General features: G+C 40.6%; 1 protein-coding gene across 1 annotated transcript in view; it reads right to left on the bottom strand.

Moving 5' to 3' along the window:
• The window catches only part of ABI3BP (ABI family member 3 binding protein), a 323,405-nt gene extending 310,108 nt beyond the window's left edge, over positions 1-13,297 (bottom strand). The window contains exon 1 of the mRNA XM_075907457.1: positions 13,145-13,297. The gene's annotated coding sequence lies outside the window, so the exon portion shown is untranslated. The remainder of the gene's footprint in view (positions 1-13,144) is intronic.
• Between the last annotated feature and the right edge of the window lie 7,918 nt (positions 13,298-21,215).

Consider the following 21,215-nt stretch of genomic DNA (forward strand, 5'->3'; position numbering starts at 1 on the left):
AACAATGGACCACATTAATCCTTTTATCCACATCATTACACGGAGCTCTCACACAGCCGATTATCCACCATGTTCCCAAGTCTTTTTTCAGACACCTTCGCAGGATAGAGTTCCCCATCCTGTAGGTATGGCCTACTTTTCTTTTTTCCTAGAGGACTAACACTATATCTAGCCAAATTAAAGCACATATTGTTACTTGCAGCCAGGTTACCAAGAGATACAAGTCACTCTGTCTCAACAACTTGCTCTTTCAAATATTTACCACTCCTTCAAGTTTTGTGTCATCTGCAAACTTAACAGTGATAATTTTATGTTGTTTTCCAGATCATTGATAAAAATGTTAAGGAGAACAGAGTCAACTCCCTGTAGGAGCTCACTAGAAACACACCCACTAGAAACACTGATCATTTGTAATTATATTTTGAGGCCTGTCCACCAGCATTGAATCCACTTGATGTGTGCTGTTAGTTCTGCGATTTCTAGGTTTTTTAACATAACTATGATTTCTTTATTTTAAAACTTGTTTTGTTAACTCTGAAGTGAATGTGAAAGAAAAACAGTATCAAAGATTAAGGCAGTTGAGAAAAATCGGAGCTAAAACTTCAGTAAAGTTCAGGACTTTTGTGGACAAATGCATAATATATCAATGACAGTTTCAAGCCGACAAGTACATCATTAGAAAATACATTAGAGGCATGTAGTAGAGTCCAAGCAACAAGTTTATTAGCAAACCTAGACCTCCTTCCAAACTGCCTTAAAAACGTCAGGGGTTTTTGGCTCAAGAATTATTTCCAGTCCATTGTGCTAAAACATCCCCCACCCCCACACAAAAAAGAGTCATTCACAATCTCTTTAATCATTACTTGTCTGATGGATCCATTGCAGTAACAAACAATTACAGTCTACATTCAAAAGCTCTAAACTCACTGTTGATGAAATATCATGAAAATTATTTGATTCATGACACAGGAAGTGTTTCTGCTCTATGCAGTTTTGGAAGCAGACCAATCCTGTCAAAGGCAATGGAAGCAGCTCCACTTCTGAGAAATGGCCAGCTGAGACATATCTTAGCCTACAAAAACTATCCACTATATCAGTAAGAAATGCTAAGTATAAACTGAACACTCTTCGTGTCACACCAATACAAATTCCTCCCACCAAGGAAAAAAGCTTACTTAACTTTAGTAGTGATTCGAGGATAGATTTTGACTGTGTACACTGAACAACTCTCAGGCCTTATTGAATGGAAATATGGGGGAGCAGAGATAAGAAATGAGGCAGAAAGAAAGAAATGCTGGGCCAAGAGACTTCTTGCTATTGTCCAGTTCAACATCAAAGCTACTATTGCCTCTTATTTCATGGCTATCTCTTGGTGTAATGGAATGTTAAACTCTATTATATTCTTCAGCCAGTTGGGGACTGGTGTGTTGAATACTTTATGTATATGAATCTCAGTCATACTGCCATTAAAGGATCTTACGATGAATATCTCTGGAGTGCATCTTGCTCAGATGCAAGCTCTGTAACCAATCAATATCTAGAACAAGGACCAGGACATGGTGTTAGGAAAGGGATTGGCACCAGAGGAAAACTGAAACTGAAGGAAAACAGCAACAAAGTTTGCTAACAGAAAGAATAAAGCCATAAAGGTTGCAGGTTCACATCAACATGCCACTATGCCTCAGAGAACTTCAGCTTTGACAAACCTACACAATAGACAGACTAGAAGCAGTATTTTGCAAGTTCTAAGTTGCAAACAAGTGCCACACCGAAACTGGAGATACATAGGTATCTTCATTCATTTTTGCTATGGGGAAACTAGTACAGTGGATCTTTAAATCCTTTGATTTTACTAAAATCAGGCACAAAGAGGACTGTGCATCAAACATACCCACACCTTTTCATACTTTGTACAGAGAAATGTGGCTTATAAAAAAGCATGTTTTCACAAGAAAATTAAAAAACTAGAGGAAAATGTTACATGTTGTATAAGAGTTCTGGATACTTTGGCTAAAAACTCCAATTTGGGGGATGCAAAACATGACAATATCAGAGACACATATTGGTTATTGAGTTAACAATCTTTCACAGCAGAACACAGATTTAACCCTCGCCACAGCTATAGAGAAAGCAACGTAATCTAAACTAGTAATACAAACAGAAAAGGCAGCAGGAGTAACTTGAAAAATCTCAAACTAGCTTAGAAGCTATAAATAGACAGTTGGTGTTAAAAAAGTCATAAAACCCATGAGGCAAGGACAGAGAACTCCCAGGCTTGAAGGGTCAAATTCCATCCTACATGTACAAGCTGAAGATAAAGTGCAGAAGCAACAAATACAAGGGCTCTTGGAGAATCTGCTACAGTTCTGACTGGACATTTGTTACCTTGTGCTAATCAATTGCTTTCCCTCTCTCTTCCCCCGTCCTGCCTTCATCACCTTATTCTTTGCTTTCCAGTTAGTTTATCCCCTTCTAACCCACCCTCCACCCAAATACTGTGGAATTAACATGACATTTGCTGTCATAACATTTTCATTCCATGTGTGTTATATTCCTTCCTCCATCCTGTGACTGCTTCGCCTATACAAATTGTAAGATCGTCAGGATAGGGACCATGTGACTACTCTGCACAATGTCTACCAAAGTAGGGCCTCATTCTTGGATGCCGTCACACACTATCCTAATAAACATCAGTAATAATAATGTTAGCAATTTTTCCCAAGACTTTAGACTTATTTCAGCATGGATGTGTGAAGACAAACACTTTTCCTCATTAAAAAATTTTAACCACACTTTTTAGAAAAGGGAAACACCAAAAAAAATTAAGATTTACACTTGAAAATTTGAGAAAAAAAAAGACAAAAAATCTGTTTTTGTTCCTATCTGGTTGACATTTTCCAAATTCACATTTATACAAAAATGTTAATGAAAAATGTTCCCATTTTCTGATCAGATATAATGCTAAACTCCGAACAAGTCATTACAAAAAAAAAAGCAAACCTAAGTGGTTTCTGGATATGCTCAGCCAGCAAGAAAAACTTACCTATTTGTGACACTAATGCTGTTTTTTTCTGCTCTTCCTCACAAGCAAAGTAGTACTCACCTTGTTCAGTAACGATGGTTCTTTGAGATGTGTCCCCCTGGGGGTCGCTCTGCTCTAGGTGTCACTGTGTCCTGCAGCTGAAGATTATTACAGAAGTGCTCAGTTGGATTGCACATGTGCAGTAGATGTCTCAATGCGTTAGCACATAATATATCATGCACAGCCCCCTTTCGTTCCTTCTCTCCCCTAGAGTCAATAATCCAAAGTAGAAGGGAGGAGGGTGGCTAGTGGAGTACCCATAAGGAACATCTCAAAGAATCATCATTACTGCACAAAGTGAGTAACTTCTTCGAGTGGTGTCCCTGTGAGCACGCTACTCAAGGTAAACCCCGAACTGAGTCCAATAGGGAAGATGGGATTCGGACCCCCATTGTGTCCTGAGTGGAAGAAAGCAGAGCTAGGCTGACTGCTGTGTTGGGAATAGGGCCATAAGCGATCACAATATTTTGCATAAGTGTTTTCTGAGGTCCAGGTAACAGCCCAGGAGTATCTACCCTGTATGGAATAAAAATAATGAAATTTATTCCTAGCTGTAGCCATGAAGTTAAATGAGAGAAAAGGAGGAAAAAAACAAAAGGATTTTTTTTTATTAGAAAAAAAAAAGCGGGGTAGACTAATTATCTAAGCATAAATTAACAACTATTCAAAATTTACAATTTATTGTTTTGTTTTTCAGAGACATGAGCACTGCTGTAGAACTCTGTCTATACCCAAAGACAATAGAGAAGAAACTGATGGGCGGGTCGGGCATTAGACATTAATGCTATACATGTGTAGCCCAAACCAGGCATTGCTGAAAAAACCTCAGATCCCTACGCTGGAACACACCAACACCTAGAATGGCGCATCCACAGAGACACCACTTGAAGACACAGAAATTACTTTTGGGATACTGTTAATAATGAGATTTTGAAGATTTCATGAAATGGTTACATACTACAGATCACGGATTCTGCAAATTTAGCTGTGTAAGCCTGTAGGTCTTGGGGAGGGGCACATCCCCCTCGGGGTCAGTGGGCAGCCATTCCGCCCCACTGCCCTCTGCTTAGCCTCTCGGGGGAATCAGTCTGTGTGTTCAGCTCTTCAGAGCTGGTGGCAAGTCAAGGAACAGTCCAGAGCCCGGGTCCCTGCTCAGGGTGGGCAGCAACCAGTTTTGAGCCCCAACCTTCAGTTCGGAGTGGGGCGACAGAGTCCCAAAAGCCACTCTCTTGCTCAGGGCATGGCAGCAGGTAAATAAGCAGTTCCAAAGCCAGGCCCTTGTTCGGGGGTCCAGCAGGTGCAGGCTGCTGTGGAGTAACAGCTGAGGGGGGAGACTGCCACCCAAGAGTAGGGTTGCAGGAGGGATGCAGGCCCACCCCCTTCACCGCGTCCCAGCCCAGAGCTCTAATAGCAGCAGAACCGCCTACTGTTGGGTCAGCAGGGATCTGCTCTGAAATGCGCTGCCCTGGTTCTGGCTCAGCCACACAGTGGTCAGTCACCCCTGGGCTTCTCCCCTTCTCTCCTTCCGGTGATACCTGAGCCTGGTGCAGGTCTTCTGGTCCTTGTAGGTCTGGAACCCCTGGCCAGGCAAGCAGTCCCTCCAGGTCACTGTCTAGTAGGGTCCCCAGTGGCCCAGGCCAGTCCTCCACCACTCTTGGGTCCAGCTCTCTCTCTGGATGCACAGGGGAGGCTTCGGGCTCCTTCCGTTGCTGGCCTCGCACTGGCCTCTCTGGCCTGCCTTTTATATCCCTGGCCCCACTTCCTGGCTTCCAGTCAGGTGGGTCGTCAAGGCCAGGTGCTGCCCACCAAAGCTCTGGGAGGGGCGCCTCCCCCTCGGGATCAATGGGCGGCCACTACAAGCTGCCATCTAAAACAGTACATAAAATGTAAGCTTTTCTTGTAAACGTTATGTTGTCTTTCTTTACTGCAGAGTTATGGTTGTTAATGTGGTCCTGCCATTTTAAAAAGCACTGAAGAAAACAGCCTCTATCCAAACAGTTGCATCAATGGTAGCTGTTCACCCTTCTTACCTTCCCTATTTACCTCAGAGAAAAAGAAGTTTGGCAATTTGAAATCGTTAATATGCTAACATTAAACAGGCATCTTCCCATCTTCGTATACCAAGATGTTTAATTCAGCCACGTTAATGTTTGTGTTTAAACTTTAACTTCTACCTTTCTTTCCTAGTTGTGATCTTATCTGTGGTATTACGTTGAATTAACACATTTTTATGAAATATGATGTGTGCTTTATTCATTCACATACTTTCGCAAGGATTTCATGCACAACTTCCTGACCTTGAAAAACATTGTTGCAAGGGAACTGTGAGTTCTTAAAACCCATTCAAATAAGAGCTCACTTTCACCAATATTTTGCTCTCTCATACCTTACTGTACGAACTTATTGCCCTATTGTCATAAATTGTTCCGTAACAGCATTAAAAAACATGCATTTGTAGCTGTTTTCAATTTCCTGTACCACTAACACAGTTTATTGCTGTGACTAGATGCTCCCCAGAGCTGCAGTTATTATATTCTAATCACAGTCTCATATAAACTGTTAAAAAAAAAAAACACATTTTGAGTGACACTCCTCTCAACACCAATGCCATACTCTTCCATTTGTTAATCCAGTTTAAGCCTGTGTTTGGGTTACTAGCTTCTTAAAACGAGACTCCTATCCCCAATCCTCAAAGGCAGCTAAAGTAATGTTGTTCTATATACAATGAGCAATTATATACTTGAAATTAAAAATCTTGAATGAGTCTCCATGAGGACAGTCAATGTATGTTGCTTCTAACAGGCTCCCCGAAGTCTGAGTACAAACAGGCTATAGTGCCTGCACAAAGCTTGCATGATAGAAATTTTAAGGTTTAGTAAAATATCACAAGGTTCATAGTTAGATGCATCACTTATGTCAGATCAAAGACTTCTCAAGATTGCAAGAAATTCTCCAGAAGTCTCCAAAACTGAGACTCCCCTATATATATTAAACTTTACCAAACTTCCAGTTGCATGTCCCCAACTTAAAATGACAAAGACACCAAATTTAGGTTTGAGTCTCCTCATTGTCCTGGCAGTCAAGAAAATGAAACTCCAAACTTTTGTAAAAACAGCAGCTTTCCATGCAAACTCTGATGCCAATGAATAGAAATCCTTCAGATATGCTTAAGCACATGAGATCTTGCTTTCTTTTTACTGGGAACTACGATGATCAAAAAGGGAGCAGGAAGAAATGGTGGCTGTCTGGCATGGAAATAGGTATAATATTCTCAGATATGCCAGCTGTTCCTGTTTAGGAAATACAGTACCTTTTAACTATTGTCCTACTCTATTCCAAAAGCACTCGGGCAAATAATCCCACCCCTTCAATATATTTTTGTTGAAGCAAAAGTTGTGCCTGTTTTTCCCCTCCCACGGGTTTCAAACTTTGGCAGGCATCAACATTGGCTATAGAAAGCTCAAGAAAGCAAACTAAAACACAAATATCAGCAGAAAAAGACAGCTTTATTAGTATACAAATTACAATATTTAAAACGACAAATTCTGCAAGAGATAAATCATATAAATGAAATATTTATGGCCAAATTCATTTCGGATCTAACTCCAAAAAAATAAATTTGAACTTTCAGTGCCATTCTGCATTGAAGTAGGCAGACCATTTCCAAATCAGAAATAAAAAACTGCCTTGAGAATAGCACTATTCCTTCCTTCTGAAGTGCTTAGTAACAATAATCAAAACAATAGTAAAAAACAGAACATGCATTAATAAATTGTTTTCAATCTGCCCTCTGCTTGGAGCGGACAGAGTTTTTTTAATCCTGAGAGGTATATGATAATAGACCAGATTAGAAAGCATGTAACCCAAGTAACAACGGTTGACTAGAACTGTGAAAACTGGATCTTGGAGTTTTTGAGGATCAGAGAAAAAATGCTATCCTTCATATCTGTGCAACTCTGCCATCCTCTACTACCCTCAAAACTGAGCATAGCTTTCTGCAGAGCCTCCAATGGAAGTTCCCTGTCTCCTATTACTACCAATGTAAGTGGCCTCTTTTGGAGAGCATGCAGAAAGGAGACTGGGGGAGGGAAAGCCATTTCAGAAGAAAGAAATTTGCAAATAAAATACAGCAAGAAAATGTGGATTATCGGCAGCGGTTTGCAAAAAATATTCTGTAAATTTGAGCAGGAAAGTCCCTAATTACTGCAATTTTCTTGCCTGCTTTCCCCCTTTTCCCTCCCCCCCCCATTTTAAAATGTTAACATAAACTTGATCTTTAATGTTTTAGAAATATCTAAAACTTAACAGGTGGAAGTTTAAGTAGCTCTTTTCCATTGTTCTTTCTTCTGGGAAAAAAACTCCATACAATTAATATCACTGTTTGGATATTATATTTCATAACTTTACCAGTAATTAGGAAACCCACAAATGAGGAGGGGAAAGAGGCCATAGTCCATTAAGGATACCTTTTAAAATTTTCAATACCTTATTTTTAAGATTATAGGATAATTGTGATACTTTTGGTTTAAAAATTGCAACAGTTTGTTAATGCTCCAGTTCCATTTTTCTGTGTCTGTGAGTGGCATTGCAACCTGGCTTCAATGACAACCAGATCTGTGGCAGCTATAACAAATCATGGAGCATGTTACAAGTTCAAGATTCTGTAACAAAATAACGGCTATGATTTTGTTACATATTTACTTATTCTGCATGTCTGTTATACGATTAACCTTCACACCTGGCTATTTTTTCATTAGAAAGACTGCGAGTAAGGCCACACAAAAAAGACAACATAGCTCATCCAGTCTGACACTATATTTTACAAGACTACAGTATCAACTATGTCAGTCCTACTCACAATTTATGTAACATCCTGATTAATATGCAAGTGCCATTTACAGGCTCTTAATACATTTAAAAGGCTGAAAAGTAGCATGGGAGACCCAGTACAAGCCGAGCCAGCTGATTCCCAGCTCATGCCGGGTGTCCCTCCCACACCACACCACACCACACTACACCCACACCCACACCCACAGCTTCTGATTTTTAAATGTATTATAATGGCTCTTAATACATTTAAAAAACAGAGGTGCAGCATCTAGGACTGGGTGCAAGCTGGGAATCAGCTGATCCCTGGCTTGCACCCGGTCCCCGCTACCCTCTGCCTTCCCTGCGCACCCCCTGCGGAGATGGTACTGGAAGGATCTGGCTTTTAAGTTGGCTCTCCCCCCCCAGCACTGGCTCCTACTCCCCCACCTAGTCAAGGGACTAGTTGACTATCTGATAAGGAGAAAGCTTATCAGATAGTCAACTAGTAGCTTACATCCGTAGTTCAATTTGTACACTCTTAGAGAGGTAAGATTTCTAATAAGATTAATGATAAAAATTAATCACTATTAAACAATAATAGAATGCCATTTATTTAAATGTTTAGCTATTTTCTACATTTTCAAATATATTGATTTCAATTACACAGGATACAAAGTGTAGAGTGCTCACTGTGTATTTATTACAAACTTTCGCATTGCAAAAAACAAAAGAAATCATATTTTTCATCTCTTTCATTACAAATACTATAATGCAATCATTTTACCATGAAAGTTGAACTTACAAATGCAGAATTGTATACAAAAAAGCTGCATTCAAAAATAAAACAATGTACAATTATAGAGCATACAAGTTCACTCAGTCCTTCTTCTGGTTTAGCTAATTGCTCAAAGAAGTTTGGTTACAATTTGTAGGAGACAATGCTGATTGCTTACAATGTCACCTAAAAGTGAGAATGGGTATTCACATGCCGGTGTTGTAGTTGATGTTGCAAGATATTCATGTGCCAGATGTGCTAAAGATTGATATGTCCATTCATGCCTCAATCACGATTACAATTGATGGTGGGTTCTGCTTGATAAAAAAGCAGTACAGATCAACACATGCTCAATTTCATCATCTGAGTTAGATGCCACCTGCAGAAGGTTGATTTTCTTTTTTTGGTGATTCAGGTTCTCTAGTTTCCACATCAGAATGTTGCACTTTTAAGACTTCTGAAAGCATGCTCCATGCCTCATCCCTCTGAGATTTTGGAAGCCACTTCAGATTCTTCAACCTGGGTCGAGTGCTTCATTTATCTATAGAAATCTCACATTGGTACCTTCTCTGCATTTTGTCAAATCTGCAGTGAAAGTGTTCTTAAAACAACATATGCTGGGTCACCATCGAGACTGCTCTAACATAGAATATATAGCAGAATGTGGGTATAACAAAACAGAACAGAAGCCATACTATTGCTCCCAAAGATTTTATTCATAAATTTAATTGACATGTTTTAATGAACGTCATCAGCATGGAAGCATGTCCTTTAAATGGTGGCCAAAGCACAAAGGGACGTGATTGTTTAGCCTATCTGGCATGTAAATACCCTTACAAAAATACCACTCTGTTTTCTTAAGGAGTGCTATACAATCTGAGGTTGAGGCATAGCCATCCTTCCCGAGGCTACATCTACAGAATGATTCTTCTCTGTTCATACAATAGAGGAAAGCATGTCTCTCTAAATGTCTAAACGAAAAGTATGATCAGCATAAAAAGCTTACACTAAAAAAATGGAATCGCTTGCAATGTGGTTTAAAAAAAATAGACATTTATGGTGATGAAAAGTTACTAATTTCTTGTAGTAAACTGATCTAACTTTTCTTAAATCTGGAAAATGTGGTTAAGGGACACTAGCAGGGTAAAAAACCACATTATTAAACTAAATTGCTTCACTTTTGTTTTCTGATTATTATAATGGTTTGTTTACATTCTAGCAGCTTTCACTATTTGTGTTTTTCATATTTCTTAGCTTGGATTAGATTGGTTACATCATATTTACTTAATATAAACAATACATATTGGCTAAATAAAGGATTTGTGGATTTTTTTTTTTTTTGGCTATCTAGTCAGTATTCAAAAATATTTTAAGATTAACACAAGCAAATAAATGGCAGTCTGTTATTTATTAAATGAAGAATTTCATGGTTTTTGAAATACAATATTCATCATCCAGAGATTTGGCTGAGTAAAAAACATTCAGTCAATTCTCACAGATCAGTTTTGGAACTTTACACAGAGTATGAATATTAAAGGAATTGAATATGGTTCAAATGATCCAAAGCCCTGCTTTTTATTAGGTATTCCTGATTCCTTCCTCCCTTCTAGTGTATGACCAGCTCTAGTTCTGACAATGAAATTAAACTAGTCAGTTTCACTTTTGGCTATCTAGTCAGTATTCAAAAATAGTGCCTTCAGGTTCTCTGGCACTTGCATAGCTCTGCAATTTTCAGATTGCACATACTGTTGTAATGTAAATTAAATAACTTTTTACTGTGATTTTAAAAAAAATACATAAACATTTTACACTGGATCTTTATTCTCATTATCTAAACAGGGGAACTGAAAGAATATTTCCAAATTGATCACAAAATCTACTCTATTAATGGGAAAAGACTTTTTAAAGGTTGGCATTATGACCAAGAATCAATTATGAACCCCACCCTTTTTTGATGTGCTGGCCAGGTAAGAGTAACCTCTTAATCTCTTTGGAGCAGTGGCAGGATTTATTGAGGTTCTGTTTTTGGCCTGCAATCCCCAGCACAAAAGTCAATGAATGAAGGTGTGTATGTGTGCGTGAGAGAGAGGGAGAGATGAAGTAGTGTGGGTGGGTGTGTATGGAGGCAGGCAGATGTATGCGGGCAGTAAACAAACACACATATCAAGCAAACAACTGCTCAGGAGAGCAATAGCTGGAGCATCTCCCTTTAGTCATAACTATAGCTTGTTTGATGTTGAAAGTGAAGAAACTTAATGTGTTTTCAGTTGTAGGATTTTGAGTCACATTATCAGGAAACTTAATATAACTCACACTTCAGACTGAACAGATTTGAAATTCCCATTGTTTGGCAGACATCTCATTTCCTTCATAGCTACTGAAAATTTTGTAGAATTAACTTTATTTGATTTGATTTGATATTATTTAAAAGCTTCAGGGGGTAGCCGAGTTAGTCTGTGCAGGTAAACTGAAAAAACAACAAACAGTCTGGTAGCACTTTATAGACTAACAAAACATGTAGATGGTATAATGAGCTTTTGTGGGCATAGCCCACTTCTTCAGATGACTGGATTGTTGGATGTATAGGACCAAAATAAATAAGGGAGATGGGGGAGGAGGGAAGGGAAAATTGGGAGGGAGGGGGAAGGAAACAAGAAAAGGCAGTGGGTAAAAAATATATCAAGGGAAAGCTGAGTCTATAGGTACCTAAATACTAGATACTCAAAGGGGGCAGATAAGAACCATTAGCATACAACAAGGAATCAGTAAACACTTAAAGACTGATTAAACATATAGATGGTATCATGAGATTCTTCAGAGACAAAGAACCATTGTCACCCTCATTGTTTGATAGGTAAGTCATGACCTAACCATCCAGTATCTTTGTTTAATCCAGATGTGAGAGAATTGAATTTGGGAATGAGCTGAAGCTCCAGTCCTTCCATGTGTATTTGGCTCCTGTAATTGGTTTGAGACAAAATAGCCACTTGAAGATCTGTTAATGCATGCCCAGGGAGATGAAAGTGTGCCCCCACAGGCTTTTGTATGTTCCCTTTAGAGATATCTGATTTGTGTCCATTAATTCTTTCATGTAGGGACTGTCCAGTTTGTCCAAAATATATTGCAGTGGGGCATTGCTGGCATTTAATGGCAAAGATTTAATTACTGGATGTGCAGTTGAATGAGCCTCTGATTTGGTGGCTTATGTGGTTGGCTCCAGTAATGAGTTCCCTTGTACAGATATGCGGGCAGAGTTGGCACCCTGGTTGATTGTAGGGATGGGTTCCTGGATGTTTATGATGTAGCTGTGTAGCGTGGTTATTGGAAAGAATACATTTCAGGGTGGGGAGGGGGGATTGTCTGTAAGTGAGAATAGACCTTTCCCCCAAGGCCTATTTATTATTTAAAGTTGTTGCCTTTTTCTGAATCTGACCCCGGGCTCCATGCTGCGTTGTGCTTTGACATGCACAAGAGCCCCCGCTTTTACCATTCTCACAGGATTATGCAAGTCTTCATGCGTCTAAAGAACTTTGGCATTTTAATACGAAGATTATCTCAGTAAAACCAATTTTTCCATTTTCTTAATAATGTAGGGAGTCACCAGATGACTACCACACAAGCGTTACAACATGAATGCTTATAGGCTGCCAAAGCTTGTGAAATGCTCTGTTAGCTATGGTCACTTCATTTGGAACAATGCAGACAATATTTACTGGATGAACTTCCCTGACTTGACTAATTTCTTAGGTGCAGAGCCAGTGCCCACAGGATGTACTTACAAAGACACAAACACATCCCTATCATTAAAAAAAAAACCAACAAAACCCCAAAACCCACACACTTTTTCTACATTTCAAAGCTTGAATGAAAGGATGCATCACGAACATCAATAAACATGCCTTGTAAACAGATGTTTATAATCAAATGCATCTGCTTTTAATACTGGCTTGAAAATCACTTCAGAGGCATGCAGAAAAAAAAATTCAATCCTAGGGGAAAAAAAGGTTTTGGTTTGATTTTAGTCAGTTCTTGTTTTAATCTATACTGATTCACCAATCCCTGATTAAAATACATTGTTCACAGCCTGCATACTCTTCCCAGAACAATGAGCTCACTTTTGGGGGTCCTGTGGCAGCTGCCCCAACTGTCCTATGGATAGGACGGCTGGGGGAATTAAGAGGGCTTGGTGCAGTTGCAACAGAGGTTCCCCCCCGCATGGGCAGCAGGAGCCAGAGCAGCCTGTTAACCTGCTCTGCTCCACACCGCTGCCCTCTCCCAACCTGCTGCACATGGCTTCTCTGGTTGGTTGCCCCAGGCTGTGCATTCCCCTCAGGCCAGCCCTGCCTATGTTTACAGTATAGACACTCCAACACTGGAATTAATTTTGAAGCTAGTCTCTCATTTTCAAGTCCGTTTTCACACAGATATTGCCTAGAACTTAGTGAAAACCAAACCACAGTATTTGAAATGCTACTCACCATAACTTTGTTGAGGGTTAAATTTCAGGCAAAAAAAGGCGCTCACGAAAGGACATGGGAAATGTCTGTATTACGACCAGCATGAGACCCATTCTTTGATTCTGAGTGGCTGCTTCATGGAGTACTAAGGGCTTGTTCACTCCCTACGTGGCTCAGCAGGTCTATAAGAAAGAAGATAACAGGTTAAGTCATGTCAGTGACCAGTGCTTAACTTACAAGAGAGTTTGATATGAAGCAGACATACAATTAATTTCACATCGTTATACAAGTTTCAGGCATGTTGGCCCACTCCCTCCATCACTGTACATGGCTGTCACCTGGTAACAGTTCCCTGATTCTAGAAGCTGTTCTAAATCATACCAGGAGGAAAGAGACAACAAAGCTGTCTGTCAGTAAGAACTTGAACTCTAACCACATGGATTCCTTGTCGTGTCCCCTCCCGCACCCCATTATGGCCCAGAAAAGAAAGAGTGGTATAGTAGTCTACTAATGCTGGAATTTATAGCAGTAGGAAAAAATCTCAGCTAGTAAGTTAAAGCACAAAAAGGCTGCATAAGCCAGGAGCATATGACCCTTCATTTATATATAATTTTTTTCAGATGTTTGTCCACAAAATTGCATTGTGCACACAGCCCAAGCAGGTATCTATCTATATGGACGAATAATTCTATTTACAATCGGTGCATTCATGCATGACTATATCAGTCAGCAAAATGGGATTTCCCAAAACATTTACATAAACATTGTTTTTTCATTCCAACATGGCTCAGGTTTCTATCCTTCTTAAACTCTATAATTCATAAGTAGCTATTGTAAGAGACCCAGGCCAGCTGGCTACTTCCCTTTAATGGAGGTCAGAGATGCAGGGCTGTGGATAGTTTTCTCTTCCCTGAATAAATCCCAGAGACTGCTGCCACATAATGAAGGCAGGCAGACACCTAAGGTGAGTTAATAGCTTGCCTGAAGAAGCAGGCTAAACTGAAACTTGCAGCTAATTAAAGCCTGTGGAGCCACTTCAAAAGCTTCCCCCATGCCCTGGGAAGGAAGAGGGACAGAAAAGAGGGAAGGACTGGGAGGAGGAAGTGCATTGCTGGAGAACTGTCTTGCTTAGGTACCAGAGGAAAGGTATTGGAAGCGATTGTTGGAGAAGTGGCCCAGGGAAAAAAAGCTGCTTCATTGAGACTAAAAATAATCCTGCTGCCACTGCCTTAGGGACCCTGAGATGGAACTCAGAGTAGTGGGCAGGCCCAGCTTCCCCCCAGCCCTCCCCACACCACTAGTTTGCCTCTGAGGGGGGAGACCAGGACTATGGGGGGGTTCACCCCAACAGTGGACTAGCCTATCATGAATATGGCTCAATAGTCTCTGACTCCTTGCCTCTAGAAAAAGAACAGGTTGTGCGGAGAGTCACAGCAAGTCTCTGAGGCACACATTGTCCGTCAGAAGTGTGCGACCCACAGGGCATGGTCAGAACTTTGCCACACTATACAATATATTGTATGGATACAGGGTAAATGTTTGAAGACAATTAATTTGTCTTATTCCCCGTGTTTAGTAAAGTGTAATTGCTGATATTTTATTGAACAAATTACAACTTGCTATCCTCTCGATAAATGCAGTAACATTATAACCTGCTTTTCTTTAGTACCTCAGCATGTTTTCTGCAAATCTTGGGTGGGCAACTTGACTAATCTTTTCACCAAGATTGCCAGTAAAGAGCTACATTTCTCTATTACAATTTCCAGGTTGTATATGTGGGTTGAGACCCTTTGCTGGAAAGGGCCTTGGGGCTGGGAAATCCCAACTCACATATCCAGAGATTAAGCACTGACAGCATAATTGTATTGCTGTATTACATCCAGGTGGGGACGGGAAGAACCTTTTGGCAGAGATTGTGGACTTTCCAAAGATGAAGTTTCATAATTTCCTTTTTCCCCTTTAAATTCAATGCAGACCTACCCAGGCTGTTGTATTTGGAGGCTTTCCCACTCGCTTACTCAGCTTGAGGCAAGCCGAGGGTAGTTCCAATCTCATCCAGATCCAGGTTCTGATGATAGTTTACTTCTACATAAAACACAATGACTTATTTCCTCAAATTCCTGTTCCTGAGGCTTTTATGCTTTCTGAACCCTTTTCCGCCCTGTTACATCTTCCCCAGGCAGGCTTATGGGGAGGAGGGACCCTCAAAAATCCTTGTTTCTGTTGGTGTGGAGAACTCAGCCTTTGAGGAAGATGATCACATTATGTTGGGAAAAATGAACTCAAAGTGCATTATGTCATTTTACAGTGGATTATGGAGAGATATTCCACTTCTGATGGAAATCAGTTCTTTACATCTACAAAACAAACAAAATAACCACAGCTTCTGACTTGTGGCATGAACAGAACCCTCAGTTGGGTTAGGAAAACTGATAGCGACCCCATCAGTGACCTTCAGAAGAGTTTAGTCAAATGGTTACATTAGGAAGCCTCAGTTCTTATTGAGCTCCGCTGGTGACTCAGTCTGACTTATTAAATGTAATTCTCCTTGCAGGCCAGGTGAAGTTTTAAAAATCTAGTAATTTTTTTTAAGAGACAAGATGATATATTTGCATTGTTTCATGATGAATCTCTTCCTTTGCTGCATTAGTTACTAGCTATGAAAGTTTACAGTTATTTATATTTTCCCATTTGTTAGACTGCTTAACCAGCCCAATACATCTTCCACTTGAGTCACAATCTCACTGCACAGCAGGCATTACAGTCCGCTAAGTATCAAGAGATTAGTTTACATCACTTAAGAATGTAGCTCTCTTTTTTGGGGGATGGCTGGACAGGCTGGCTCCTCACTTGATAGAAAGTGCTCATGTTTGTTCCCAGGATGTTTGTTCAGTCCAGTTCCTAGGCTGCATATTGGGATATTTATTTTATCTAGTGAGATGCTTTATAATGTTCTTTTTGTGCAGAACAAACATTTGCAGATCGCAAGTTTTCTGAACGTCAGATTTTAAGCTGAATATTTTGGGGACATCACTGCCCAACAAAAGAGAAATTCTGGACACTGGACTTAAACATTGTTTGCACAGAAAATCTATAGTATAAATCTGTAATACTACAGATGTCAGTTATAAGAGCAAACTGACTATGAGAGCATCCAGCATGTATAGAAAAGGACCTGTATTTCTGACTGGCAGGGTACCCCTCTAGGAGTTAGATCCGAGACAGTATATAAAACCCCCCCAGGACATATCATTTAAAAGATATAGTTCTTCCTGGGGAGGGGCAGGGCATTGATGGAGAAAGACTTTACTCCTGTGTTTTATGATGTATAAAGGATGCCCTTGAAGGAATTACAGCATCATAACAGCATCATAACTCACTTGTCTGTGACTGGTGTATGCAGTACTATAGTTTTCAAGTATACACAATGATGGAAAAGTTTGCCAGTGGGCAGCAACTAAGGATTAGAGCCCAGTCTGCAAGGTGACTGATGAAATAAACATGTGATCGAAAAATTTGGGGAAGATAAAACAGTTGCAGAAGCTTTGTTTATCTGTTGGAAACTTTCAAACAATACAATAAGCTTGGAAAATCTTTAATCTATTCTGCATGCATGTGCTGGCTTGTTAGGACGCTAAATAAATAGGACAGTATATATATGAAGGCTATTCAGAGAAGTAACTACTATTGTAAGTACCAAAGAACATACCACAGTGCAATTTATTGTATAAAAGCCCAGTAGGTTTAGGCATGAGAAAATTGCTGCTTAATAAAAACCTGAAGCTAGATAGAGAGAATCCACTTAAAAGTTACCAAGAAAGACAAGGTGTTAATTTAATCATCAACAGAAACCCGTGATAAGTGAAAGAGGGATGGGATGGTGCACAGTAACCTAAGTTAATTTTTTTTAGTATTAAAAACAAACACCTTAACTTAAATTTCTGAAAACTATTGCCTGGATTTCTATGGTAAAGAACAATTACATCAAAATGTTAGATCCGCTTAGCCAGTTATGCAGGCTATGTTGCTTTATTATGATCCAGGGTCAATCTACAACACTGAAGATCAGCCAATCAATCTCTAAGGATGCACTTAAGGTAATTTTAGTTACTAGTGAAAAGTACCTGGATGGACATTGGACTGAAACTGAATTCCTCTAGTAACAGACCAGGTACAGCAGAATCAGCACCACTACAGAGCAGGGATGTAAAAGAGTAATCAACTACTAGCTCCCCCCACTTGCTGCTCCAAGTTGGGGGGAGGAGGAGGAGGAAGCAGGAGCTGGTGCTGCTCCAAATTGAGGGGGGGGAAGCAGGAGCTAGTGGTGGGGGGAGCCATCTTAAAAGCCAGTTCCCCCCAGCACTGTCCCCACGGTGCCAGGTGGGGAGCAGGGGAGGCAGAGGACCAGCAGTCCAGGACCTGGCATGAGTCCCAGACCTACCCCGCTCTGTCTGTGATTTTTAAATGTAGTAAAAGCTGGGCAGCTCTTATTACATTTAAAAGGCAGAGCTGTGGCAGGTAGGTCTGGGACCCACCACGAACTGGGACTCAGCAGTCCCGACTCATGCCAGATCTGGAACCTAGCCCTGCTGCAGCTCTGCCGTTTAAATGTAGTAGAAGCCAGGCTGCCTGCGCATCTGACTCCTATTACATTTAAACTGCAGAGCTGCGGCAGTGCTCCTTATCAACTAATAGTGTACTCGATACAAACAGCCATCTTGGGTGTGGGGAGAAAAAAGGCTGAGACAATCAACTACTGAGAAGGCCAAATGGTAATGAATTTGTGGCATGTTGTCACAACCAACCTGAATTATATTTATGCTAACTTTGACGTACAAAGTTTAACATCCCTTACCAAAATTAACCAAAAAAGCCTTTTAAGGTGACACTGGCACTGTTCTTCAAACTTCAATTTAAAGCACATACCCCTCTTGGAGGACTATGTCTGAGCCAACCTCTATGATGCATGTTGAATAGGCATCTGATTCGTTCACCTTAACTGCTCCTATGATAGCATTACGATAGTTTAAGTGCACAGGAAACATCATGGCCCAAGACAGCAGCCAAATCCTAAAAGCCCACACATTCCCAATTGCAAGTGCAATGCATGCCTCATGCCCAGCACCCATAAGTGGAGTACAAGATGGTCAATGGCTAATAACCTTACATTGAAACCATTTCCCCTGCAATCCCAATTAGTTAAAACTCTAATCCCAATGGGAACTCCATCCACCCTATATTTTGAACCTTATTGCATGCTTACCATTACTTTTCCCAACTCCTGCCCTCAACCTTCACTGAAGCGAGTAAAAGGATTTAGATCTTTTTAAATCTATTTTGGGACATATGAAAAGTTCCATCCCAAATTGGAAATACTTAAGCATCTGAGGAAAAAAAATAGGTATTGCAACAGGCCTACAAACTGAAATACAACATATTAATTTTCCTTATAATGGATATGCATTTTTAGATCAGCTGGAAATCCAAGAAATTAAACTACTGTATTCGTGCCATGCTAACACTTCATTAGATATCATCTTTGAAAAGTCATGGAAGATGGGTGAGGTTACAGAAGACAGAAAAATGGTAAATATAGTACCAATCCATAAAATAGGGAATAAGGACAAACCATGGAATTATAGACCAGTCAGCTTTAACTTCAGTACCAGAAAGATAATGAAGCAAATAATTAAGCAATTTGCAAACACCCAAAAGATAATAAGGTGATAAGCAACAGTCAGCATGGATTGATCAAAAACAAATTGTGTAAAACCAATTTAATATCATTATTTGAGGTTAACAGGCCTTGTGAATAAGGGGGAAGTTGTAGTTGTGATATATTGACTTTTGCAAGGCTTCTGATACAGTCTCACATGTCCTTCTCATAAACAAACTAGGGAAATACAAACTAGATGGTGCTACAATAAAGTGGGTGCATAACTTTTTGGGTAACTATTGAGAGAGTATCAGTGCTTTACAGTAAAGCTGGAGGGTCATATCGCGTGAAGTCACATAGGGATCAGTTCTGGGTGTAGTCTATTCAATTTCTTTATCAGTGATTTAGATCCTGGCATGGAGAGTACACTTATAAAATATGCAGATGATATCTAGCTGGAAGGGGCTGCAAGTGTTGTGGGCAATAGCTTTTAACATTCAAAATGATCTGGACAAACTGGAGAAATGTCTGAAGTAAAAAGGATGAAATTCAATAAGGACAAATGCAACATACTCCACTTACAAAGAAAAAGGCAGATACTCACCTGTGCAGTAACGATGGTTCTTCCAGATGTGTGTCCCTATGGGTGCTCCACTATAAGTGAATGTGTGCCCCCATGCCTCTAATCAAACATTTTTGGTAGAGTGCCCGTTGAGCCCCTGCATGTGCTTTCCTTCCCTCATGGTCTGCCTTGAGGATATCTAGCACTGTATGGGTGAAAGCCCCTCTTCCTTCTCCGCCACAGAGCCCTATACAGAACTACAAAGTAGAGAAGAGCGTAGGCTGTGGAGCACCCATAGAAATGCACATCTCAAAGAATCATTGTTACTGCACAAGATAAGTAACTTCCTCCACCTCTTCAAATAGCGTCCCTATGGCCGCTCCATCGTAGGTGACTCCCAAGCAATATCCACCACTGGAGGCTGGAACTTCGGGGTGGAATCTGTTTCTAGATAGAATACTATGGAGTCGAAGATGGTGTTCAGTGCTGAATCTCCAGGGGTCACACTCCGTACTGTGAGTGTGTGGGAAGAGGCCCAAGTCACTATTCTACAGATTACGGAGATAAGAATATCTTAAGGAATGTGACAGAGGGTAGAAATGAACTCATGGATATACGAGAGATAGACTCTGGACAGAAGCACACTGTGCTCTTGATAATAGTGATTAATGAATCCAGAGACCCATTTGGATAGTCTTTGAGCCAATATTACAGAGCTTTACGATCTTTCTATGGAGGAGAGGAAGCGTTTAGGGGCTTTCCAGACATCCTTAGTCCTCTCCAAGTAGAATGCTAGTATTCTTCTAACACTCTGAATATGCTGATCACAAAGTGGTTTTGGGGAAAACAACAGGAAAAAAGATTGATCTCGAGTCATATGGAAAATGCAGAGACAGTGGAGCCACTACTTCTCCTACGTGCCTACCTGTGGAGATGGCTATTAGAAACTGACTGTCTCTCACGTACGTGTCCATGAAGACACATATACACCAGAGGGCAACTTGCCATGGATTCTTGAACATCTGTGCTTTCCCATATTTGTGCAATGCTCTTAGATCTAGAATGGGACTCTAATCTCCCTTGACTTTGAAGATCAGGAAAAAAAATGGGAGTAAGCCCCCTTACTCCTGAGTTACACCAGGACTGGTTCAAATGGCATAACAAATTATACGTTTCCTGATGAAGTAGGTTCTCATAAGAAGGGTTCCTGAAAGGGGACAGGGAAGGAAGGTTAAAATGAAACACAGAACACTAGAACTGGAAGGAACCTTGAGAGGTCATCGCATCCAGTCCCCTGCCCTCATGGCAGGACCAAGAGAAAGGATATCAATTGAATGGCAGAACTCATTGGTCCTCAACGCGGTGCCCATGGGTGCCATGACATCTGCTGGGGCATTTATGTGCGCCTGCCTAGTGACATGGGCCAGCCCGAGCCATTCTTGTGCCCTGGGGGCCCAGCGCACACGCGGTGCCCCCACCCCAGGTGCGCAGCACATGCGCAGCAGCCCCAAAAGGTTAGAGACCACTGGCATAACTCTTCAAAATAATCCCCAGGACTCATCCATCAGAAGTGATACAATTGCCCTGAAACAGGGCCAAGCGACTTCTGAAGGGGCATGACAGGTGTGGAGATGGTAACTGACATTGCAAGATATAATTGTTCAGGTCCTCCATCACCCCCATCAAAAGTGCTTAGAAGAGGTGGCATGAGAAGCAACAGACTGGGGTGCAGACTTCTTCCATTTTTGAGCCCTGGTTCTTTTACACTATGGCTTGTAACAGTGCTGAGATGGTGGGAATTGAGATGCTGAGAAGTAGATCTTTTCTGCCCTGCAGTATAGATCCACCAAGAGCATAATGTTATCCAGGAATCC

Source organism: Pelodiscus sinensis, chromosome 1 (assembly GCF_049634645.1).
Source record: "Pelodiscus sinensis isolate JC-2024 chromosome 1, ASM4963464v1, whole genome shotgun sequence".
Classification (NCBI taxonomy): Eukaryota; Metazoa; Chordata; order Testudines; family Trionychidae; genus Pelodiscus; species Pelodiscus sinensis.